This window comes from Haliaeetus albicilla, chromosome 12, assembly GCF_947461875.1.
Source record: "Haliaeetus albicilla chromosome 12, bHalAlb1.1, whole genome shotgun sequence".
NCBI lineage: Eukaryota > Metazoa > Chordata > Aves > Accipitriformes > Accipitridae > Haliaeetus > Haliaeetus albicilla.
Window position 1 is genome coordinate 15,365,861 of NC_091494.1, and position 11,608 is coordinate 15,377,468.

An 11,608-nucleotide genomic window follows, 5' to 3' on the forward strand; every position below is an offset into this window, starting at 1 on the left:
TTCAGCTAAAGAGGATAACTAGTGCTCCTGTCTCTTTGCTGTGAACATACTGTGCTCATGTAGGTGCGGAGATGAAACATTAGTTTGTATAAAAATTGTATGAAGTGGTCACTTTTTCCATGGAAATGTTTTCCATTTTGTTTCTGTAAAATATAAAAGCAATTTATTATTTCCCCCTGCCCCGATGTCAAACATTTTGGAAATCAGGAACATGACATCCTCCTCTAATACTGAATGGCTTTCAGTTGTCATGCTCAGTGTGTTCTGTGCGTCATAACAGTGAAAGACAGGAAAACACTGATACCTGCTGATGTTACTGCACCTGAGCTCTAGTTCCAAAAATTTCTTAAAAGCTTTAATGGCTTTAGAATCCTCTGTGGATTTATGCTAGACCATAGCAGTAGAACTATTTGTATAAGTCTGGGCTCCATAAAAATGAGGATAAGAATACCCTTTTCTAATGTTGTTTTGAAGCAACTGTTGCTACTAATCAGCCTGAAATCAGGATGCAGAGCAGCTGAGAGACAGTAATTAAAAAACGTGATTCTAAATATTAGTAAAAAAAAAAAAAAAGTTAAATGTATTTATCCTGTAATGGCATTACCAGGATGACCAGGTAAAGTAAAATAAACAAAACATGACATGTACTTCACAGTACAACACATTAATGCTGTGGGGAAATGAGCTTTTATGCAGAAAATCTTGCTGTTGTATGTTGTTGCTTCCCCATTCCACAAAAAAAAAAAAAAAAAAAGGAGAGAGAGAGAATAATTCAGGACCATATGGGAGTTTAATAAAACTGAGTGTCAAGAATCCTCTCACATCCATTCCAGATGGTTTAGTCTTTCCTTGGAACTGAATGTCTCATGTTAAAACAGCTCCCTGTTTATTCTCAGTTAATAACAGTTGCAAAGGTGAAGAGAAGATTAATCTAGCAGAAAAGGCATGAGGACAACAAGATGTATTTCTTGTAAAATAGTTAAAATTGAAAGATACCATTCTGGTGCATGAGCAGAAGGATATGACTGGAAATAAGCAGTTTGATTTACTACATGTATTCAAACATATGATGGCACGCAAAGAAAAAGAATCTTTCCTCGTAAGGGAAGGCTTGGTTTCCTTTCAAAAGAAGGGGAGATATACATATTTATTTATTTATGACTAAAAGGAAAAGTCCTGACTGGATTTGGGAACCTTGTGTGATTGCCCATATTTTTTCCAGTTCTTGATCACAAATAAATCTTTGTCTTTCACTCTGAGACCTTTATGAGCAGAGTTTGACAGTCATGCAGATTTTTTGTCATAACTGCTAGTAACTGAGGTTTAGGATGAAATTGTTGAACTCATCATAGTAGGCAATACTAGACATTATGTGCCAATAAAGAAATGCAGATTCATTTCACATTCCATCCTTACAGGCTAAAAAGGGATGTGTTTTTCTGTGCACTGTGGTAAATATTGTGGTGTAATGCTATTTTTTTTTTTTCTTTTAAAATGAGTGTGCCTTTTTTTCCTTCAAATTCTATCTTAACATGTGATTTGAAGTATATTCTACTGGTGTTAGATCTATGGGTTTGAGTTTGCATAACTGCTTTTACAGCAATAAATCTTTTACAGCTAGTTGAACTTTTGCTGCACAGATGAAAAAAACTCAACCCCCCCCCCCCCCCAAGTTCTTAATTTCATGCTGTCATTCTCTTTATCCTGTTAAAAAACTAGAGGTTTCATTTCCTCTGACAGAGTAGCAACTGGAAATGAATGAGGAACAGCATGCAATATTACCACACTGGCGCAATGCAAAATCAGCCTTGCTCTGTTTTTTCTCTCTTTTCCCTCTCGCAAATATTAGGCATCAAACCATTTAAAACTTCATATGAAACAGTTACGTTTTCTGAGTTCTCTGTATCCATCTGCCTTGTACTTCAATTACATTTTTAAGGAAGAGTAAAAACCTGGCTTTTTGAGTCAGGGTTGGGTTGTTTTGGGGTTTTTTTTGTCTTTATGTAATTATTTAAACGCAGCTGGCAACCTTACTTATTTACACAACTCTAGATATCAAGTGAAAATTCCAAAGTTTGAAAGCTGATGATGAATAAAAGACAGTCCTTTGATATTCTTTAATCATAATCTAACAGTATAGTTGTCATGGACAACTCTGTTGCTTATCAGCTCTATATCTTGTGCACAAGCATTAGACTGTACAAAAATAATTATTTTTGTCAGTTATTATTCTAGGCCCAAAGATATTATGCCCACTTGACAAAAACATAATGCTATTAAAATATATGAAACCTGCTCTGGAAAATAACTTAAGCCAGTTTGCAATGATTGCTGTATTCTTGTTGTCTTTAAAAGGTGTTCAATTCTAAAGAGATATTGGAGGCTGGGGATTTAAAATAGATCTGACAGAACATGTTCCCTAATTAATTTGAAAAAGTCTTGATGTAGCTTCTTTTGTACAGTTAGTTTTGAATGCACAATTGGCCCTACTTCACAGGCTAGATCTATTATCTGATATTTTTACTACTGGGGGATTATTAAACTGAAGATTGTTTGGGAATTGTATTGTCTAAAGATGACTCTTGATGGCTATATTTCATCCATGTGGTGCTCTGTCATCTTCTAAGGGATAACAGATGGGTTCAAGTGTCTGTCCAGTTTGTTCTCAATAGAAGCAATTCCTTTTGCTCAAGAAGTTCAGTGGTTTAGATCTAGCTATCCCGTTTTAGTCTTTGCTGTTTTACAAGGGCAGTTTCTCTCCCCAGTACGTGATTGCCTAAGAGCTGGATGGAAGACACAAAAGTTCTGTTTGGTGAAACCAGATAGTTCTGTGGCAGCGGGACTGGGAAAGTCTGACTTATTTCTTGAGCTTTCTTTTGTTTAATGAACTATGAGCACCAAAGTTGGACCTATGTAAGAAGGTTCCATCACATGTCCATTAGATGTCTTCCAATGTCTAATAAATGAAGTGTTTTGCTTTGTGGTGGTTTTTTTTGTTTTGTTTTGTTTTGTGGTTTTGGTTTGGTTTTTTTTTTTTTTCTTCTTCAGTTACAGCATTTCTTCTATTTTTTTGCATGTTTTGGAAAAATTGGAGGATTGAAAATATTTTTAAAATTTCCTTCCCTTTCTCTTTTAATTTTTTTAGTGCAAACATTTTTGGGGAGAGAGCACACAAATAAAAAGAATGCATGACTGTATAATCCTTATTTCTGGAGTAAATGAGATTAGCAATGTATGTGTCATTCTTTGATTTCCACGCTTACCTATGCATATAGTAGGTAAAAAAAAAAAAAAAAAAAAAAAATCCATGTTTCTCCATTTCAATATCCTACTAGGTTACATTAAAAAGATGCGATGCATCAAATTTCTTTTAATAACCTAGCAGAATCATTGTTAGTAAGGGGAAGGCAATTATTTCTCTTATTTAAACTTCTAAGTGCTTATTTTAAAGTAATCGGGAGACCATATGCTTTATAGTCTTGCATAGCTAATACATATCCCCTTCTGCATTTTCTATAACACCAAAGCTCAAAATTATACTGAAGGGTTAGAATGTACCTGTGGTCATATGGTGATTTCAGAAATGGCTGTTAAGAACAGTTATTTAATTTCTTAGTTTTTCTAGACACATGTTTTAAATTTTAAACAGAGACTAATAGAGATGTTTGGCTACTACAGGAACCTGTAAAAATGTGTTACTGAATGTTAACTTGAACTTAAATCTCTGAGAGCGGAAAAGGGTTTAAATACTCTTTTTGTTTGTTTTATCCACTGGAAATGGATTTGAAGCCAGCATCAGATATGAGTGCCTTTTTCTCAAAGGAAGTTCATAATCTGAACCCATTTTACATGCTAGTCTTAAAGCTACTTTCGACGTTAAACCAAAACTGAAGAAAATTAACTAGGCTTAAATAGAAAGGCTTGGGGTTTATTGGGTTTTATTTCTTCTCTCAGCAGGCCATTTAAATGTAATTCAGTATAGGGGAGGACAAAGCTTGGTAAACTATCATGAATTCCATCAGAAATGGACTTCATTCCTAAGGGCGAAGAAATACATACTTTGAAGATTTTAAAAGGTATTGATTTCCTATCACACGTTCTTCCTGATGAATTCTATGGTTTCTTCCATTCATAATGCATTATAATGACTCTGAATGTTTAGGGATGTTTATTGTGCATCAGCAGCTCCCCGATTTTAGGAATTGCCCGCTGCTAAATGAGAGGGCTAAGGAATGAGCTTGAGCACTACGCTTCTTGTTTGCCTGTTCTGTAGTAATGTTAGTCTGTCCCTTGGCTGTATATTGGAGAGCTTCAGTTAGCTCTCTTCAGGACAAAGGGGTAGTGCGATACAAAAATCTCCTTCAGAATCCAAGTATTGTTTTCTCCATCATGCCAACAAGCTTTACATCTTTCACATGATCTCATCTTTATCTCAAAGCATGCGTTTAAAACCTTCAGTTTTGTGTAGTTTTATGCATAAAACCATACTGCTCTGGGAGGCTCCAGTACAGAACTTATGTTACTTCAGACATCTGTAAGTGGAAAAAAGAGATCAAGGACTAAATAACTGTGTAGTATGTGGCCTAAACCTCTGCTCTGGAAAGTTTCTCCCTTGATAAATCAGTTAAGCTGTTGTAACTGTATTTTGTCATGTTACTGCAAAAGGGATGGATAAGTAAATGAAAGGGTTCAGAATGCTATAGAAAAATAATTTATTAATGTAATGAAATAGCACAATGAAACTGCAAATAGGAAATAGTTATACAATAATAAAATATGTATTGCAATATAATGATAACTGCAAAAAAAATAGAAAATGTTTGGACTTGGTGCACAAAACCAGATTGTGGCACAAAGTATAGCCTTAATATTTCAGAATTAAAATACTGTGAAAAGTAATAATGGCAATGCTCTGCAGATGAGGTGAAGCACAGAATATCTCTTTTGACAGGCTGAAGGATGACTGTTACTCTAGGATTTATGTTGTACCCGGGTACTGCTGTTTATTGCTAATCAATTAGAAGAACATGATGTCTTTGCTATTAATTTTAAAATAAATTTAGAATTAGTTTTTCCTTGCTCTCAGGGGCAGTCATAACACTTAAACTTTTAAATCCCACTGACTTTACATGACATTTCATTAGGCTTGCTCAGAATACTGAAATGAACCCCTGTAAACCACACATTGTAAGTTCTAAAAAGGCTTGGTGAATAAATGTCACACTTCAGTTTATTTTTTAACTTTTCATACTGTGGACTAATACATAAATAGTCATTGGACTTGCAAAGGCTCCACTGCAGTAATATTCATTAAGGGTTTTTAATCTGATCCAAGTCCAATCTATGGTATTTTATTTGAAAGACTATGGTGTCACAGAAATGCCATGCTAATTAATCAGCCTCTTCAGAAGCCAAATACTGAAGCAGCATTTTGGATTGGTTTAATCCCCTATTGCTCTATTCATGCTCTGTCCCTACACTTTGTTCTACAGAGAACTTGAATTCTGAGAGAGGAATTGGGAATTTAATAGTTTAATTAAAAAATAAATAAATGTGTAAACAGATTCATGTTAGCAGACTTCAAACAGAAAATTCAATAAATGGTTTGAAATTTAAGTATGTCCAATATTATGCTTTAAGCTGCTCACAACTGATGATCTGTAGCTTGACATCTTTAAAGAACATGGCACACTTGGGCTTTCAATAGTTTATAATGTTTGGAGACTATTCCTGCACATAATATTGCATTGCCCTTTCTTTCAAAAAATGTGGTGGGTTGTGGGTTGGTATGTTTGTTTGTTTATTTACTTATTTAGTTTTACAATTACCAGAACTTGGATTCTATTGTTAGTGGTAGTAGCTAAATTGCAGAGCCTTGCCCTTCTTAAACTTGAGCTCTTCCACAGGGCTTTTGAGGAGGAGCACATTTTCCGAAGAGCATAGAGCGAGCCCAGGAGAGAATAGTAACATCCTGTGTGAAAACCTTTTAACCCTGCAAGATGTAGTTCTCCAAAACAATTTATCCTTTGTTGGGTCGTGATACAGAAATGATTGATGGTAAATGACTCAAATTTAAGAGAATTTCAGCAGGCTTTTGTATTTGCTAGGTGACACTTTCCTATTATGGCACAGAGCTCTAGTGTGTAGCTGGAACTGAAAATGGGGAGTTGTCATTCCTTGATATAATTTTAAATAGCTGTTAAAAACCCAACCAACCCACCAAAAAAACCTCTGATGTTCTTGTACTTACTACTTTAAGCAGGATATTTGCTAGCAATGAAGGAAAACACAGTATAGACTCAATAATTTACTGGTAACCTAGTTAATAACAATAAGCAAGCAATAATAAACCACATCAAACTAGCAAGCTGTATCTATTCCTCTTGAAGTGTTCTTGCATCTTGATTATGTGTGGAGTCCCAAGGTTGATGGCTATCCTTCCCCAGGTGGAGTGTCACAACAAGACATTAGTGTCCCCAACTCTGGCAAGGAGGTGTTATTCCTCATGGTGTTGTCATCTTCTTCACCTGTAGGTTCCCTGGAGCCACATGTACACATTTGCAATAACAGTTGGCTTACCTTCTCATCTTTCTGCAACTTTCTGCTATCCCTGAGCTTCACTGTGTGTTCTAACCAAAGCATTGTCATTGATCATACATTTCCTGCTTTACTAACCTTTGGTTAAATTGTTAGATCATATGATTTACATAGTGTTAGAGAAATATTTACTGTATACATAATCTTATTTACTCACACCACGTATACATCCTCATAGATGCAGACTCTGGCCATATATACTGGCAACTAAACAACAGCATTTTAACTGGATTATGGTCCCAGTGTCTTGGGGTTTTGACCAAAGACTGTCATCTGAGTGAAGGGGCCCTCAGGCAATTAGCTCCTGAGCTACACAGTAAATTGATTTTTACTGTAACCTTTCTCTGGGACATGGGTTTAGCAAGTCAGGTCTGTTTCGACGACTTAATTGATACTCATAACATGCTTTGAGATCCTTAAGTGAAGTAATATAATGGATTGATGACATTCCTGTAGTATGAATTGATCTTCTTTGCATTGTTCTTCATGTAAGCAGGAAGACAAGACCAGTGAATATAGTTTCATTTGTATTTATACTTCTGAGCTGGTGGAATTTAATTTGAAAACATTTCACTTCAAAGAGAAAAAGATCCATTTGCAGCTACTTTAGTATTCATTCAGTAGCTGGATCTAACCCTTTTGCAAAATTTAATTATGTGCTTTCTGAAATGGAAGCGGCAATTTTCTTAATGCAGTTAGCACCGTACTTAATATTATAATAATGCTGATTTATACTCTTCTCATGTCTCTCTTGAATTATTGTTTAACACTGAAAAATATCTTCTAACATTTGCTGGAATGAAAAAAAGGTGAATATAAATACAAATATGCGTATAGGTGTTAGAATGTGCAGTTTCTGAATATAGCTATTTTGATCTATAACTACTTGCCAAGAATCTTTCAATGGCTGCCAAATGGAAAATGAAATTCAACTCCATCTACATATCATTACAAGGGAAGAATAAGTTTATAAAGCATTGACTGAGATGCTAATCGGCTTTTCTAAAACTAAAGAGGAATTAAATGATTGAAATCCGATGGGAGGTATTTTCAACTCTAATCAGGCAGTTTAATGGAGTTGTGCACATTGTGCCAAACGTGTCCTTTTTTGCAGCAAAGTTGACTGGTCTTGATTTTGACCAGCAATTATTTAAAGAATAAAGAGTTATTATGAAGACCTGCTCAATTCTTGGACTGATAAGTTCGTAACTACTGTAGAATTGTGGTGAGGCTGCATGAAGTATTGGGACCTGCATTACTCATTGAAGGTTCAATATGCAAAAATCAACTTCAAAGTCCTTCAAAGACTCTAATGTTTCATTAGACATTCCTGTTCTACTGTGGACTATGGAAAAATGCCATAGAGGCACTAAATTAAATTAACCAAGCAACAGGGTAAAATATCACATAAAAACATCATATTAAGAGAAAGTGAGTTAGAATCAATGCATCAAATTAATTAAGTTAAGCTGAATTATACTTAAAATACCAGCAGAGCCTTACAATTTCTCAGAAATAGTTTTGAAACTCACTAAGCAGGGTTCTGTCAATCTTGATGCCAAATGGTACATACAGATTCCACTCAAGTAGCCTGGGACAACACTTTTAGTAAAACGTGATATTTGAAAATGATGTTCTGATGCCAGTACTAATTGTAATAATGCCAATAAATTCTGTCCACACTATTGGTGGTTCCTTTTCTCTCCACCTCTATACTTTGAGTGACTCTGGAATGACTCCGCATCTTCCTAAAGCAGTTTTAATAACTGAGTAAAGACCATAGGAGTCTAGTGGCTTTTGTATATCAACAGGGACTTCGATAATACATGAACTGCTGTTGTTGCATGAATAAATTTTCTGTGTGTGCCACCTGCTGGACCCTGCTCAGAGTGCAGTGTTAATTCACAGGTCTTTTCAATTATATTTGTACCTCAATAAAGTTATCTGCAACTAAAGAGATTATAGCAAAAATATGAACAGCATAAAATCATCTCACTTTATGAAAGCAGTAGGGTTTTTTTAGTGACTGGAGTTCAAAATATGTAATTCTAAAAATGACAATTCTGGATTTTTTTTTTTATGCATTAATGCATTTGAATGGAATTATTGCTACAGTAGTGTAGATCTGTGGAATCGAGTACTTGTCTATATTGTAAAATTAAAGGTCTGTGTTTGAAAACATTGGACTTACAACAGTATGCAAACCCAGCACTTTTATAATAGATATCACAAAGTTTAAGGCTTACAATAATAGTAGATAGGTAATGTTGTTTTGAGCCCTAACAGTTGTAACATCTCAAGTCCTGGGTATCTGCCACTTTAAAATGAGTATGTTGGCAGCAAATTCCAATCTTAGATTAGAGAAGGATTTATTTCACCATAGATCAGAGCAGATTTGGCCCAACATATTAACCGTTTTCCTCTAACCAACACAAATACATTCCTTTCTGCTGTAAACTTTCAATTGGGATTTTCTTTTAAAGTTAGGAACTTCATTTAATGGGGTATTAACTGAGGATATAACACTGGATTGTATTGGAGAAAGCAGAAAGTGAACAATCTAATAAAATGACAATTGTTTATTAATGTTTTAAAATTACTAATAGAGCTTGTAAAATTCTAGGATAAATGTTTTCACTGGGAGTGTCTCATGATCAGGACACTGTTTGAAAAATCTATCTATTTTCAGCTATGTTAAAGTTCTTGTGAATTTTTTTTTTACTGTGCCATTTGCTACCTTCCAGTTTCCTGTCACTTTAGCCAAATACAAGAATTATCTCTCTGAAAGCTTTCATTTGAAAGTGAAATAAATTATACAGATACAAACTGAATTTGTCATGCCATCATGATATGAAAAGAAGAAGAGATGAAAATTACTTTGAACTATGCAGTTAGTTTACTTCTTTGCTTTGTTTCTTTTTTTTTTTTTTTTATTACTTTGGTTACTCCTCTCACAGATAGCTGAGCCCTTTGTATCATCAAACCATGCTTTTTTGTTACATCCACAAATCCCTATTATCTTCAGAATCAGCAAAATCTACCTCTTCTCCCTTCTTTTAACGCTGCGATAAAGTGCATTCCGAGGCAAGCAGTCTTGTATGAACTGAAATTACTTAATCCATTTCCACTTTCTTACTAGTCTTAAAAATATCTTTGCAATACTATATTGTCTGAAATCAGTGGGAAATTTGAGTTTAGAACATCCCGGATTTCATCCTTGTATCGAATAATTTAATAATCAGTTCATGCATGCATACACACTCATGCATTTAAATATATTTTGTGATTCTTAGATTGTGAAAACACTATGAAACATGATTTAAAACTTGTTTTTGTGCATACAACTTTTATTTGATGATCATCTTATTTTTCTAACAACATCCACGTTTACGTGCTGTGAGCAGCCCATAATCACAGTGATGTATAAAACATAGTCTTCAAGTTTGGTCTATGCTGACGTATTGAACATTAATGGAATAGTCACTTGATGACAGTAGATGTGATGTCATTTTAAAAGTCACTTAAATTTTTACAGTGCCTGATAATAAAACACCATTTAAAATCAGAGCTCTGTTTTGTACAATGGCATATATACATTGAAAAGATTTAAACTCTTTATATCCACATGGCACGTTTTGAAACACTATTTCGCCCAACCACAGTTCTCAAACATATGTAAGTACATGAAGAGGGGAAATGGACCTTATCGTGCAAATATTCATGCAAATGGACCACTGCATAACACCCATAATAAAGATGTGGAGAAACAGGGCTTAGATTAGCTAACAGCTCAGATTAACAGGCCTATTGTCCAAATGTGGGCAAAACTACGTAGTGTAGAGATTTGAGGACCAGAAACACTATGTGCAAAGCATATAAGAAGGAATATACTTAAATACAATGGGAAATAATTCTGCAGGCTTGCTTAAGAAAGTAAAAAATTAAACTGCTTTATTTCTTCCATAGAATAATGATGGTAATCATGTTTCTGAAATTCCAGTCTACAAATTCAACAATATATAATACATTAAAGAAATCAGAGCAGCATGCATTTTCCATATATCTACATGATTTCATATAATTATTTCAAAATTTGAATGCTAAAACTAATATATTAATTCCAACCTTGTGAAAAATTTTACTTGGGAGCGAACTATAATTATGAGGTGGAAAATCAGAGAGTAAATTATCACTATAAAAATGTTTTAATGTGTGAAATAAGTGAAGATACATACTGTGTATAAAATAGTAGTTTATTCCCAAGAAAAAGGACCCTTCAGTGGATTTCTTTTTAAAGTTTTCACACAGATGAGAAATGTGTGTCCACTGATGCACCCTTTTCAGTGTTTTACAATAGAGAATGAATAAGAATAGGATTTAATCAGTGTTTTGTTTGGGTTTTTTTGTTTGGTGTGTTTTTTTGGGGTTTGTTTTTTTATTTTTTTCCTTCTCCCAACAGCTCTAACAAATTCCTAGTTTAAAGGCTACAGAGAATGTAGAAATAGAGGTTACATTAGATATTCCAAAGGTTCATACCACTATGTCACTTCATGACTTAAAAACCAGAGAATCATAGAATCACTTAGGTTGGAAAAGACCTTTAAGATCATCAAGTCTAACCATTAAATCCTATTTCTGTATGTCTTCAAATGCCCAGTTTTGTATTTACAGGTGGTATGGGATTGCACTTCACTCTTGTAATTTTTCGGTACCATGCAAATGCTACGGAGAAAGCTTTAAAAGTAATCTAGCTACAATAAATTATTCTGCTTTCAAGTTTTGATTTTTTTTTAAAATTACTCTAGCAAATTTGCATGCTGTTTTGAGAAATGACCTAAATGTGCAGCTCCTCTTCTTTGTTACCAGTCCCAGCCTCACCTAATTCATTACCTTTGGCTGGAACACATATTTATTTGTTGGGTTAATGCAGTTTTTATATGCTACTGTATCGATCTTCCTCTGCTGGACCTGCACCTAAGAGCAGTGGTCCAAGGGAACAGATTAATTTATC